A 14,592-nucleotide genomic window follows, 5' to 3' on the forward strand; every position below is an offset into this window, starting at 1 on the left:
TCATGCAGTTGTCTTAGGTATTTTAACCCAGATGTGGCTTTCATATGATTGTTTGCTAACAAATTTATCTTAAGGTACTGTACAGTACATTAAAAGAAAGTATAGCGTTTTTATCAACAACTGATTGCTTTCGTTTGTCATATTTATATTTTATGTCGTGTGTCGAAATTCTATTTTTATAAAGTACTTTTTTATCACTACAGACGCTGTTCCTCAGTATAGAAATTATTTTAAAAGTTTTCTAAATGTTTTTACTTACCTCAATTACTTTAAACCACAGTGAGTACCTCGCACTTTGAACGCTAAATTAGACAAGAATTCGCTTTGGCGTTTGAACGATGCTTGAACGTTCAACGAACTGAGAGCACAGTGGAAGAATGAGCTCGAAGTGTAAATGCAACCTGTTCTGCTCCAAATCGTCTCTCGTTCTCGCGTTACGCTGGTATGTTTTCAGTTCTTTTCTTCACTTGATTTTTGGTGAGTTCCAATATATATATCATATGTTATTCGTCGATTTTTAAAAATTTCCTCTTGCAAGTGTCCTTTGTCGACAGCTTTTGGGCGCTCCGTACGTATTGTATTCTTTAGTTCAATATTTTCCCAATGGAACTTTTGAAATCAATCAATCAATCAACATTTATTTGTTATGGCTTTCGCCTTTACAAAGGGGTTACAAGATCTTGTAACATTGACAAATACAAACATTGTTATACATGGTTTCAAAGATATTTAAGCTAAATTAATAATGTTATGTTAACATGTTAAATAAATAACAGAAAAATTTATAAACTTTGAATAGCATGTCAGAGCTTAAACTATCATCGTATAAACAATACATATCAAAATCAGTTGTCAATAAATTATCCCTTAAATGTTCAGTAATTTCACAAGATACAAATAAGTGGTTTTTAATACTTTCACAGAGTCGGTTACATAATGGGCAGTTAGAATGGGCGGAAATATTCATTCTACGCTTATTTAATACAATAGTATAGTCATTAAGTCGCAATTGAATTATCAAAGATTTAACACTATAATTTAAATTTGACAANAAAAGAAAGTATAGCGTTTTTATCAACAACTGATTGCTTTCGTTTGTCATATTTATATTTTATGTCGTGTGTCGAAATTCTATTTTTATAAAGTACTTTTTTATCACTACAGACGCTGTTCCTCAGTATAGAAATTATTTTAAAAGTTTTCTAAATGTTTTTACTTACCTCAATTACTTTAAACCACAGTGAGTACCTCGCACTTTGAACGCTAAATTAGACAAGAATTCGCTTCGGCGTTTGAACGATGCTTGAACGTTCAACGAACTGAGAGCACAGTGGAAGAATGAGCTCGAAGCGTAAATGCAACCTGTTCTGCTCCAAATCGTCTCTCGTTCTCGCGTTACGCTGGTATGTTTTCAGTTCTTTTCTTCACTTGATTTTTGGTGAGTTCCAATATATATATCATATGTTATTCGTCGATTTTTAAAAATTTCCTCTTGCAAGTGTCCTTTGTGGATAGCTTTTGGGCGCTCCGTACGTTTTGTATTCTTTAGTTCAATATTTTCCCAATGGAACTTTTGAAATCACAATTGACATGTTCGAAATTTAGGTGCATTTTCTCCATTCACATTACGAATTATTTTACTGTTTGTACTGCGTTATATCTTTTCCGAAATTTATAAAGCATAATATGATTAGTATACTTTTTATCTGAAGACATTTCGAGTTGATTTTATTCAAACAAAATATGAAGTGTAATATTTAAAATATGTTTCTAAAAAAATACAAACCCGCATTAGAAATAATGTGTTAAATTTCACATTTTAAAAATTAAACATTATATTGGCTTGATCAGCCACACGTGAACCGCTTTCATGCTTCGCTATAAGTTCCTTTCTCATCTCTATCGTCGATTTACAACCTTCCTCCTAGACTTCGTTGCTTCCATACACTCGAACGCCATGGTTAATAAGTAAAATTTATATTGAGTTGAATAGTAAGTTTTTTGGTTTTTATAACAGCTGTTCTTACCTGATATAGAAGTATGATTTAAATTAATTAAGATGCCGATGTCGACGGTGCGCAACCAGTAAATGCAATTTTCATTTTGTTTCAGTGTTTATATTTTTATGTTTTAATTTATTATTATGACATTTACTATTAACCGTGTCATTTTTACCTTAATTATGTATACAGGTAACCCCCGTATAACACGGGAGTAACGGTTACGTTCCAAAAATTGCCGTATTATGCGAATCCGTGTTATACGAAACAAAGAACTAGTGCGAAAAGGGGGGTTAGGTTCCAAAAATTAAAAAAACATGCTGTTAAATCCTTATTTAAATCGGATTTATTATTCATTTTTTTCATAGGTAAAATACTTATTTATTATTTAAGTAAATATTTTACCAGAGGATTATTCATCCTGTATGATGATCTCAGCATGAGCATCATCAACTGATAACAGTTTTTGGGTGAGTTCGTTAATAGCGGTCGCTCTGAAACGGAGTGCGCTGCAGTTTGTAGGCATTTAGGAACGACGGTGAAAGAAAGATGGCGGCGCCCGCACTATCGATAGTATGGTGATGGAGAAATCTATAATTCTAAAATGGGCTTTTAGAGGCAAAAGAAGGGTCCCAATTGTAAAATTTAACCATTAAATGGATTATTGTTGAAAGAACATTCAAAGTAGCCACGAAGACAATTACAATGCTTGCGCGGAGTTACGCGGAAGTATAAAAGAACGCACCCTTTATTACATTTCATGTTGTACAAGGGTTTTATCCAATTCCCGAACCGTGTTAGAGTGAACCTGTGCTATAAAACCACCGTGTTATACGGGAGATGTTCCCAATTCTCGAACCGTGTTAGAGTGAATCCGTGCTATAGAAGTGCCGTGTTATACGGGGGATGGTACCAATTCTCGAACCGTGTTAGAGTGAATCCGTGCTATAGAAGTGCCGTGTTATACGGGGGTTACCTGTAATTGCTGTTTAGTTTTATCGAAATAGGTATTGTTTAAAGTCTATAAACGGATTAATTCACTTTCCATTAGGCTATATCTAATGGAAAAAATTGATTGGGACAGCGGATAATTTGGAGTTTAAACGGCCTCCTGGAATGAATTAAATTTAAAATACGAGGCACCATTGTACGTTTTTCTTTATTTGTATTACTGTTATTAAATGACATAAATGATTGAATTTTGTTTATATGATATAATAGTGAAAATGTGACGTTTTTTTAATTCAACTATTTTGTTTCAAATTTACATTTTAGATAAGTCATTTATAAAGGTCGTAAAAACCGTAAAAAGCATTTTTTTATTTTTTGATAGTAAATATCTTATAAATTTAAGAATTATATATGGTAATACAACTAAAATAGGTGTTTATATCATGTAAAAAATTAATGTTAAAAAAAGTCATAAAAAATATACTTGTATGAAGTTCAAATTCACACAATCAATTTGTACAGTGCATTCAAATTACATCCATCCCATCCCATCTTCCCTTGTCATTGTGGCAAAGGAAGATGGGCGTTTCATTGTGTAATTTCTTCACGTGACAAAAATGAAAATGACATTGAACATGGAGCAACGCGCTAAGTGTGTCCTTTAGTATACAAAGTTTGAGTGTGAAGGCTGTTAAATACGAATTTTGTCATGTTTAAGTTTTCAGGAAGGTATCTAATTACTATTGCATAATATGTTGGTATTGATAAATTGAAAAATGGGGTCAATCATGAAGTCACATTTAGGTGGCGATCCTGAAAAATATGCCTGTGTTTCCGCAGCATTGGTGCGTAGCCCAAGGAAAACTCTTTTATGGATGTCCTTCCAGTTTACCATATCGTTCACAAGTCAATACATTGTTCGACTTTCTCTGATAATGTGATCGTAGTGCTTGTATAATGTAAGCAACACAAGAGCAACAATTTCAGTTTGCATATCAAAAGACACAGTGCATTGCTGTAATATCAATGCCATTTTCACTTTTGTGACGTGATGAAATTAACCAATGAAACTCTCGCCTTCCTTTGTTGTAATAGAATTTCATCATTACACAACAAAGATGTTTATTGTGTCATAACTTTCATTAATTCCGCCCAAACGGATAATTTGTGAGTTAATATCGAAAAGCTCTTTCATGTTCTTGACATGTTAAAGAATTATGAAAATTAGGATTTTATGTTTCGAACGCAAAAATTCTGATTTTCTTAACAGAACTATAAACGCTATTTAAATAAATTTGATATTACGTTGTAGTATTAAATTTATTTAAAAAATAAGAATTAAATTCTTGCATTTCAATATTATATATAGAAGTTTTATCTGTTTTATTGATTTGACGAGTTCCATTGTTTGCTTATAAGAGCTCTCGGAATGGTAACCCTGAGCCCGGAGAACACTTAGGAGCCCCGTAGCGGTTCATATCCTTATAAATTAATGTTATTTTAACTGAAAGAAAATAAAATCTTTAAGACTATTTGTTATTAATAAAAAAATATTTTACTTATTTAATCTGTTTAAAAAAGATGGATAAAGCAACCCGTTCTCCCCTGGGCCACTCACAAAGGTCCTGCACGGAAGCAATAATCCTAAAAAGCGAATGTGTAGTAGTGTATAAAAATTAATGATGTAATATATATTTTACTTTATGTAAGCAAATTTCTCATTTATATTTATAGATATACACGAGAAATTTCATAAATAATTTTAACAGCTATAAATAAAACATATATTAAAGCCACAATATTTTCGATCAAATTTATCTCATCTCGCGGAGGAAGATCAAAGACCATTTTCCAATAATTAGTTCTTATAATAAATATTTATAATAGCTTGATGTTATTTTACAACGACTTCATGTAATCTTAATTTTCCTAACAGAGATTTCTTAACCTTGACGCTAGAGACTCCCGTAAAGGTCAGTTGATTTATCTGCAGGGTTGTTCAGGGATGGGTGGAAAGTTTATTTTTATTATGTTTAAATACAGTATATATTATTATGTCTAAATCTTAGTACAGTAAAACACACAATTTTGACTTACGATTTTCGTTTAATAAAATAATATTATTAATCACTATTTGAATTTATCTTACCCTAGCTGTAATTTATTCTTATTTTGTATCAACATATAAAGGAATAAACGAATTAAATCAAACTTTGGAAAGGAATCGGTATCCATGAAGTCGTTAGAAAAGATTAGATGTCCTTTTATGTTACCCAATTATTTATAACGAATGACTAACTCATTGATCTAAGTTGACTTCAACAATTACACATATATCATTACCTGAAATGGCGCTATGAGTATTCGTCATAATACATGAAAATAATGTCAAGATAAGATAAACGTAACTTAGTAACAAACATGTAACGTACAGTACAAGACAAGACATATTTTTATTCTTTATTTTTATAAGCATTACATTCGGCTGAATGTAATGCTTACAAACTAAAATGTTTAGCTAATGACTTCAACAATAAATCATTCATTGAAAATATAATTCATTTTAAAATATGTTTTTATCTCTTATCGAAAAACCAGATATCTTCAGCTAAACAGATAAATATCTTCTAAACAGCATTCGTAATTCTAAATTCAGTAACATCAAGTGAAAATACTTTAGAACAAAGTAAAACAATGTCCAACTATTCATTAAACATTTATACTATATGTAACTTCTCCCTGTAAAAATATACATACAATAATTTAATTAATACGAACAATTATTTATTGTGACATCGTCACATTGCGGGGCTGCAATGCTCTCCACTTCAAATTAGTAGTGTCTTGCCTGTGTACATCATAAGTTTCCTTTAACAATAGTGTCGTGCCGGTATATCTAACAACGTTCATAGGAAAATATTTGGATTGAAATAACATGACTTTCGGTTTTCCTCGAAGGTTTTATAACGTTTATAAATCTGTTCCTTCTGTATCTTCTGTTCCTAGCATTTCCATATCAATTTTCATCTATCTAACTCCGTTCTCGAGATTAAGGAATGACAGACGGACTGACGACAGTGGGAATTTATAAGTCTACAATTTTTTTCTAAATTGCAGCCCAATTAAAAGAGAATTTCTACAACTGATTAAAATAATAAAACTATCAAATTATCCTTAAAGTTTAGAAATATCTTTCTAATGAATTTAGAAGTTGGGAAATTAATTAATTTTTTACTTTTTATTTTTATTGCTGTCATTTATAATAATGAAAATAAAAAGTAAATAACTGTTACGGCTAACGGGAATCTTAACCGGGCACAAGTTCAAGGTGATCGATACCCGAGAATCCGTACCCCAAGGTTCAAATCTATTCTGAGCGACGTCTTAGCAACAGGTGACCAAATAGCTTTGTTTGAACTTGCGGTTCCTCTCGTACTGCGCAGGATTACTATCGCAACGACTACTGTTGCCGCAGCTAGAGGGTCTTCCGCCTTAGGGGCGTTCAGTCTTAATTCCAATGATGATAGCTTCCACTACTGACCACTCGACCAAGCACATATACCAAGTGTTCTTTATAATAATGTTCTTTACAATAATCTTCATTTTATTTAATTTTTAGTTTTTTAGAATCGGATTAAAACAAATCCTTTTCTTTAGATCAATAGATGTCTATATATTTTTTTATAAAGTCAAAAGTTAATAATTACGTAAATTTAATTAACTTTAATAATAAAAAAAAATTAATTAAACAAAGCATGTATTAACTTAAATCAAATTCTCAATTAAACGAGAGATTAAAACGTCGAAAGAATTTGTAATAATTCGGAATTTTCTTAAATTCATGACGGCCGATAGGAGACACAAAAAGAATAGTATTGATTAGAAAAAAAAATAATCATTATTTAAAATTATTTTATAATTTTTAGGCTCTTGTATATTAATGAGGGATAACAGAGAGCAATGGATTGGAACTTATACTCTGTATAGTGAATATAACTTCTTTTCAATTGAATATTAAGAAAAATAATTTATTCATTATTCATCTAATTGATTGTTTATCTGTTCTTCCAGATGAAATTTATAGGTTTTACATTTTATTTAGTAAATATATCTATGTTAATTAATATTAATAAGTTATACAATTAAAAATTTTAAAAAGTTTTAAAATATTGAAACTAAGTCGTATGTTTTGATATATTTATTTTTTAACTTCAGAGATTGATTGTTTAAAGTAGAAAAAAAAAACTCTCAAGTGATATAAAAGAATAGACTAAATGATAAATCATTTTTTTCAAAATGAAGCTACGATCCTTCTCGTGATTAAATTTTCTTCGGCATAACTTAAAAAATTTTGCATAAATCAAGTTTTATTAATCAGATGTCAAAGTAAGTAATTTATTTTCCTCAACAATGCATTTATAATCATAAATATTGTGTTCTGTCTTTACCAAAGAACTGTATATAAAGTACGGTATATTATTTATTTTTGAACAAAAATATTTTCATATAAAAATATCAAATCTTTTCATACGAGATAAAAATTTTCCTTTTCGTAAAAGTATAAATGATTTTAAAAGAATAAATTTTATACACTTTTATCATTAAAAATCAAATACAGTTATAAAATAATATTATTAAAAATAAATATTGAGATTGATAAACATATTTTCTGCTTGTAGAAATAAATTTTCTTATAAAAATTCTATGATTTATTGGTTTGATTCAGAATTGTTTATTGCACTGATCCGTAATATAAATTCTGTATTAACATTACTGTAAAGAAATTTTCACAAATAAATAATACAAGGATTGAATAAAAATTCATTTACTTCCAATTTATTCACTTTTCATTAAAAATATTATTTACTCATTAATTCCAATACATTTATTATCATAAATCTACAGATATTGTTATTTAAAAAATCCAAATATATTCCAAATTACTAAGAGAATATCAGAATTATTTTGAGTTGAATCAACTCAATAAAAGTGATTGTTATGAACAGTACAGAATATATCTCCATCAAACGTAATAATTCACAGATTATCATAAAATATTAACGAATATATGAAAATTATTTTATAATATTAATTAAAAAAGCTATAATTTACCGTTTTAGAGACGTTTCTGAAATAATAAATTTATATTTTTTGATTAATATTATAAAATTACATAGCTTCTATACTATATATAATATAGTACATAATAGCTTATAAAACTATAAGTATACAGAATGATTCAAAATTCGGGGAACAAACTTTTAGGTGAGGCAGAGAACATGAAATCAAGCCATATTCACATAGGAATGTATGTAGGAATAATAATTGAAATAGAAATGACAATAATCTTCCAGCGTTCGTAACCTTTTTGATAGAACGATAATGTTCTCGCCTTCGTAACGTCTTTTTGTCCTTTTTTCCCTTCGCGTCATCGCCAACTGTTGTCTTCCTCACTTCTCCCCTTACTCGACCCTCTCTCTCGTTCTCCCCGTCTCACCCGCAACCCCTCGTAAATTTATTGTCTTATCGCTTTAGGAATGTTACTCGTCTAAACCCCATATGTATGATGGGAAAAAGCATCCTAATATGCTAAAGTAACGATAAGATAATAAATGGTGAAAAATCTTTATTAGATTTCTCTAATGTTCTCTACCTCCCCTAAAATTTTGTATCCCGAGTTTTAAATACTCCTATATAGCTTCTATGCTATATAGGATGATTCAAAACTCGGGATAGTTTTTATTATAAATATATGTCAAGTAATTTTTAGTATAATTTCTTTACATACTAAATATTTGATAATACGAATACAATATATTTTATATCCAAAAATTATACTAAAAATGATTATTTAAAACCGAGAAATATGAACATGTCAGAGATTACACCTAGTTCGCTTTTTACACAGATTTTGTTTTGTTTTTATTTTTTTGTTTACACCTTTTTGATTTCATACGATCTGGAAAAAATTCAATCCATTTTATACATGATTTGTTTTTATCTAACACGGCTCAATAAATTTATGTATTTATTTAAAACTATCCATTTCATTTTCAGAGCAATTTTCTAGGAAATATGTATGATTACTTTTTCTTAGAATTAATATGAAAAAATATTTATTTTTTCCCTGGAAAATTACTCTCTTTAAAAATATTCTTAGAATTTACATATACGGCAGCTACACACGCTAAAGTAAGTTTAAACATCTGGCTATGTTTTTAGGACCGAATTATACGTTTTGAGCAAAAATTAGTCTTTAATCCGACTTTATTCCGCGATTGAAAAAATTACAAAATACTTAATTCGAAGTTTGACAATTTGTTTATATAGTACGTTTGCGATTCTTCCGATATCTTTCAACACAGAATAGATTTTTAACTGTTTGATGCCAAAAATTCACAAAATTTGAAAAAATATCAAAATAAATTTAAAATGTCTTGCATTTTGTCCTATGTTTTTTTTTTGCCTCAGGAACATAATAGTCTTACGGCAGACGCAGGGCCATAGGGAAGAAGAAACTGTAAACTGTAAACAGACAGTTAAAATTATTTCCACCCTGACCGAAAAAATTTAACGAGTTGGCAATTTTTTTTTTCAATTTTCATATAATTTAATAAAGCAGTTAAGAAAGGTTATGTTAAATTACAAATAATTGTAAATATTCACTATCTGTGTTGTATTAAAATATCCATAAAAGTGAGTTGTTATTCTTGATATATTCATGTGTATATGTTTACATAAATGAATTTTAGCATTTGATCTAAAAAATTGTATTTTAAATATGTACGTTAAGGTGTTTATATAACTATAATCATTATTGGAAAGGATTTCTCAATTTATATTTAGAAACTCTCCATACAAATGAGACATCCGTCGAACAAAATTCGATCGATTTTCTTCTGTAGTTAAATTTTTTTTATCTGCAACATATTTCTCATTACTTTTTATTTGTTTAAAATCATAATATTAGTGCCAATAACGGAATTATTATCATAAGTGCGTAATTAGATATATCATGAAATAAATTGATATTTTTTATATGAGAAATTCAATGATTCCATTAAAGAATAAAAAAAATAATATAAAGATAAATAATTTCATTATTATAATTTTTAATTCTTTATAAAATTGTTATATTGTAACGATGATAGTTTTAATTTACTATTCTATCTCTTTAAACACTAAAAAAGAGGATAGAATAAGATATAAAAAACTTAGAAAATCAGCAAAAAATTTAATTTCAGAAAAGAAAAGATTAGGTTGGAATAGAAATTGTAGAAAAATAGAAACATATATAGGAGGAAGAAAATGGACTGAAGCATGGAAATTCCTAAAAAATATTAGAAATTGAAGATATAGTAATAATGGTAATAAAGGACAGTTTATATCAGTTAAACAATGGGAAGAATATTATAAAAATTTATTAACAGAAGATAGAATTTAATTTATGACAGAAGATATAAACATAGAAAAGGATATATCAATTCATTTACAGACAAAACAGATTAAAGAAGCATGTAAGAAACTGAAGAATAATAGAGCACGCGGTCCTGGTGGAATACCGGCAGAATTGATAAAAAATGGAACAGAAGAATTATTTAGAATAACAACAAAATTATTCCAAAGGTGTTTTAATGGAGAAAGACATTCCAAACGAATGGAAAATTGGCTTTTTGATATCTATCTATAAAAAAGGAGATAAAGAAAAATATGAGGACTATCGAGGAATTACAGTAACAGCAACATTTAATAGATTATATGGATGAATAATAAAAGATCTAATGAAAGAAGGATATCAAACAAAAGAAAAAAAAGAGCAGAGTGGAGTCAGAACAGGAAGATCATGTATGGACAATATTTTCTGTAGAGAGACAGAGAGAGAAGGGTGAACTGGTGGTGCCCTAAAGTGACAACGTTGAGTTTCAATTTTTCTTCTGTTTAAAATGTAAGTACCTTTTCTTCATGTTTTAAATTAAGTTTCAGATTATGGGAAAAACAGATGTTTTCATGTTTCAGATTACGGAAAAAAGATCAGCAACAGGACAAAAACACATTTGCTGTTTATAGACTTAACGAGAACATATGATAATGTCCCAACATCAAAATTATGAGAGACATTAATTAAATTAAAAGAGATAAATATTAATAACACGCTTATTAAAGCAGTTAAAGAATTATATAGAGCAGGGGTGGCCAACAAGTCGATCGCGAAGCCAATTTTGGTCGATCGCTCACGATGTTTTGAATTAATATGTTACACTTGTAACCGAACGCAACTGTAGTGATATCGGACCTCCGCGTCCTCCCTCAGATTCGGTTTTGTCGGTCCATGTGCAATCCATTTGCGTACAGTTGTAAAAGGGGAATAAGAAATGTAGACAAAGGGTCGTCAAACCGAAAAAAAAAAATGCGGGAAGAGGGACAGAGAGAGTAGGTCGGGACACGGTAGAGAAAGGAAGGGTGAAGTGGTGGTCCCCGAAAGTGACAACGTTGAGTTTCAATTTTTCTTCTGTTCAAAATGTAAGTACCTTTTCTTCATGTTTTAAATTAAATTGTGGTTTTTCTTACCTGTCTAAACATAGTATGTATTTCACACCTCCCCCTCGCCACTTTGACTATGCCTACGACAAGTCGATCGCGACACATTTTTAAGATAAAAAGTAGATATTTTTGTACACAAAAGTTGGCCACCCCTGATATAGAGAATCCGTAACGAAAATAAAAATTGTAAAAAAAAATATCAGAAGAATTTATGGTATCAAAAGGACTAAGACAGAGATGTTGTATCTCACCAACTTTATAAAATCTGCGTAGAAGAAGTATTGAAAATATGAAAAAGGAAATGTTATAATATGGGAATAGATATTAACGCATTATGTTTACATTGCAATTTGCAGATGATCAGGTGATAATGGCAAAGGATAAGGATGATCTAGGATACATGACAAGATAAATAAAATAGGAATATTTTAAAGGAGGTTTATATATGTATATAAACATGAGTAAAATAAAATATTCATGCATAGGAGGGGCTAAAACAGACGTGGAAGTAGAAGAAGGAGAAAAGATTGAGGAATGTGAACATTACAATTATCTTGGAATACACATTCATCAAGATGGAAGAGATACATTAGAAATTAATACAAGATTAGCACAAAATAAGAGAGCAGTTAAAAGATTAAACGGAATATGGTGGAGTAAAGAAATAACTAGATCAAGAAAAAAATATATACCGTATATATTAAGTTTTTACTGATATAGTATTTTCTAAAGAAAGCTTGCCAAAGACAAATCATCATCATTTTCTAATTCTAAAATTAGAATCATTAGCGGCAGAGATGATGTGTGTGAGAGTAACTGGAAAAAAAGAAAAAAAATCNTATATAATGCTATTATTAAAAGCATTCTGTTATACGGAGGCATGGAGAATGACTAGGAAAGAAAAGAGAAAAGTAATAACGGTTGAAATGGATGCATTGAGAAGATCGTGCAGAATCTCAAAAAGAGAAAGAATAACTAATGAGAGAATCAAAGACTTAATGGGATTGAAGGAGACGGTTTTGGAAGAAATAAAGAGGAAACAACTTATTTGGTTTGGACATGCGAAAAGAATGAGTGACGAGAGACTCCCGAAAATGTCGATGGAATACAATCCACAAAAAAAGGAAAACGAAAGGAAGACCCAAACAAACTTGGTACGACGGAGTTAGTATGTATTGAAAAGGGGATTAAAGAGAAAATGGTGTATGGATAGAGAGGGATGGAGAGGGTTGATGGAGAACGGAAGGCGACGTCAGATGCCATAAACCGAATATAGATAGATCTATTTATTGATTCTCTAAGCATAAAAAATATTTTAATTTAAAAACATATATATATTTACATTGCCAAATTTTATTATAAAATCGATTATTATATTATTCAACAACGAAATCATAAAATAGAACAATTTCAAAAGCAATGAAAGATTCAATAAACTATAAATTAGTACTTATGTACTGTACATATATGCGTATTAAAAAGTATCTCTACAAATAAAATAAAATTCAACATTAGCAAATTTGTAATTAGTTTATATTTAGGCCTTTAATAAAGTTATCTTCATGATTTGTTTTCAGAGAAAATAAAACATAATTTCGATTACAGAAAAAATAAATTTAATTAAAGAATATTTTAATTAAATAGCAAGTGAACGTTTAACTAAATTTTTAATTATTATCTTTCCCCTTTAAGTATAATGAAAAAGCTTCACAAATAAAAAGTGATTATTCAAGTTTTGATTCACAATAAAATTTAATGTTTTTACGTAAGCACTTATTTAATAATTAATGTGAAGAAAAATATTATTTATTAATGCATTAATGTAAATGTAATGTATCAATACATAGCACAAAATATATTTACATTAATGTTAGCTTTAACTGAGTAAATATATCAATGTCTAAGGAATAATTCTCATTTTTAAAATGTCTCGTTCAATTGAAATAAAAATGTAGATCTTCATTTGATTTTTCTTTTAATGAATAATCACAATAAAAGTTTATTTGTGTTAGTAAAATTATTTTACTTATAAATTTAATAAATTATTCAATTTTAGAATTCTGAATACATATAACTTACATACAACTCAAACTTCTATATTTTTTAGGAATAGTTGTGAGTTTTATAACCTTCCATTTTGTAAAAATAATTCTCGATTTTTGATGCAAGAAATTCATAAAAGGGAAAATTTAATAAATTTTAAAGTTAAACAAAATGAATATTAATAGTCGTTTTTTTAGAAACATTTACTTTTATTTAACAATTTAAGTAATACAACGTTAATAGTTTTTGTTTGAATTACTTCTTCCACAACTTTTATTTCTTTCTTTATAACGTCGTTCTTACGTGACAAAAATATCATTTAATAAGATTAAAATAAGCGTTATACCAAAATGATTAAAAACTTTTCTTTATTCTTTGAATACAAAATGAATTTTTTAAACTATACTTCAAAAAATGTATATTAATAAATAGTTATTTATTATAATAATAATTTTTTGTTCGTTGAAAATATTCATGTAAATCTAATTTTTTCAAAATAGAATTATATATAAAACTTAAAATGTTGATTTTAACAGTAACGTTAGACAATTATAAATTGTCCTTTCTTGCTTGCTACTGATATTTCCTCAATAACAAGCAAGTAAAGCTTTAATCTAATTCAAAACATTAATCAAAACATAAAACTTTTATCGATTCGACTAATATTTTTCTTTAAAGTAATAAGTGAATAAAAAGAAAACAATTCTAAAGTTTTAATTCCTTTGAGACTTTCCAATTTTTGATATTAATGTAATTAAACATCAAAAATACTTAAAACTGAAAAAAACGAAAGAAATGCGTTAATTTTGAAGAAAAAGCTTCAAATTTTAATTTCCTTTGTCTCGCCTTTCTGTGAAATCTGACGCTGATGAGTCATTGTTTACACAGCTGAATGACCTTGAACACAGCTGGAGTTGGATTTCCCGGGACATTCTCATAGAAGTCTCGGGAGGCGATGGGTTTATAGTAGGGTGAATACTAGCTGGCCGTATATTTTTAAATATTTTTAAAAAATTAAAATTTTTATTGCGATTTCCGACCCCCCGACTTAATTAAA

The sequence above is a fragment of the Centruroides sculpturatus genome, unplaced genomic scaffold (genome assembly GCF_000671375.1).
Source record: "Centruroides sculpturatus isolate CEXI.00-Female unplaced genomic scaffold, Cexi_2.0 scaffold233, whole genome shotgun sequence".
NCBI classification, from domain to species: domain Eukaryota; kingdom Metazoa; phylum Arthropoda; class Arachnida; order Scorpiones; family Buthidae; genus Centruroides; species Centruroides sculpturatus.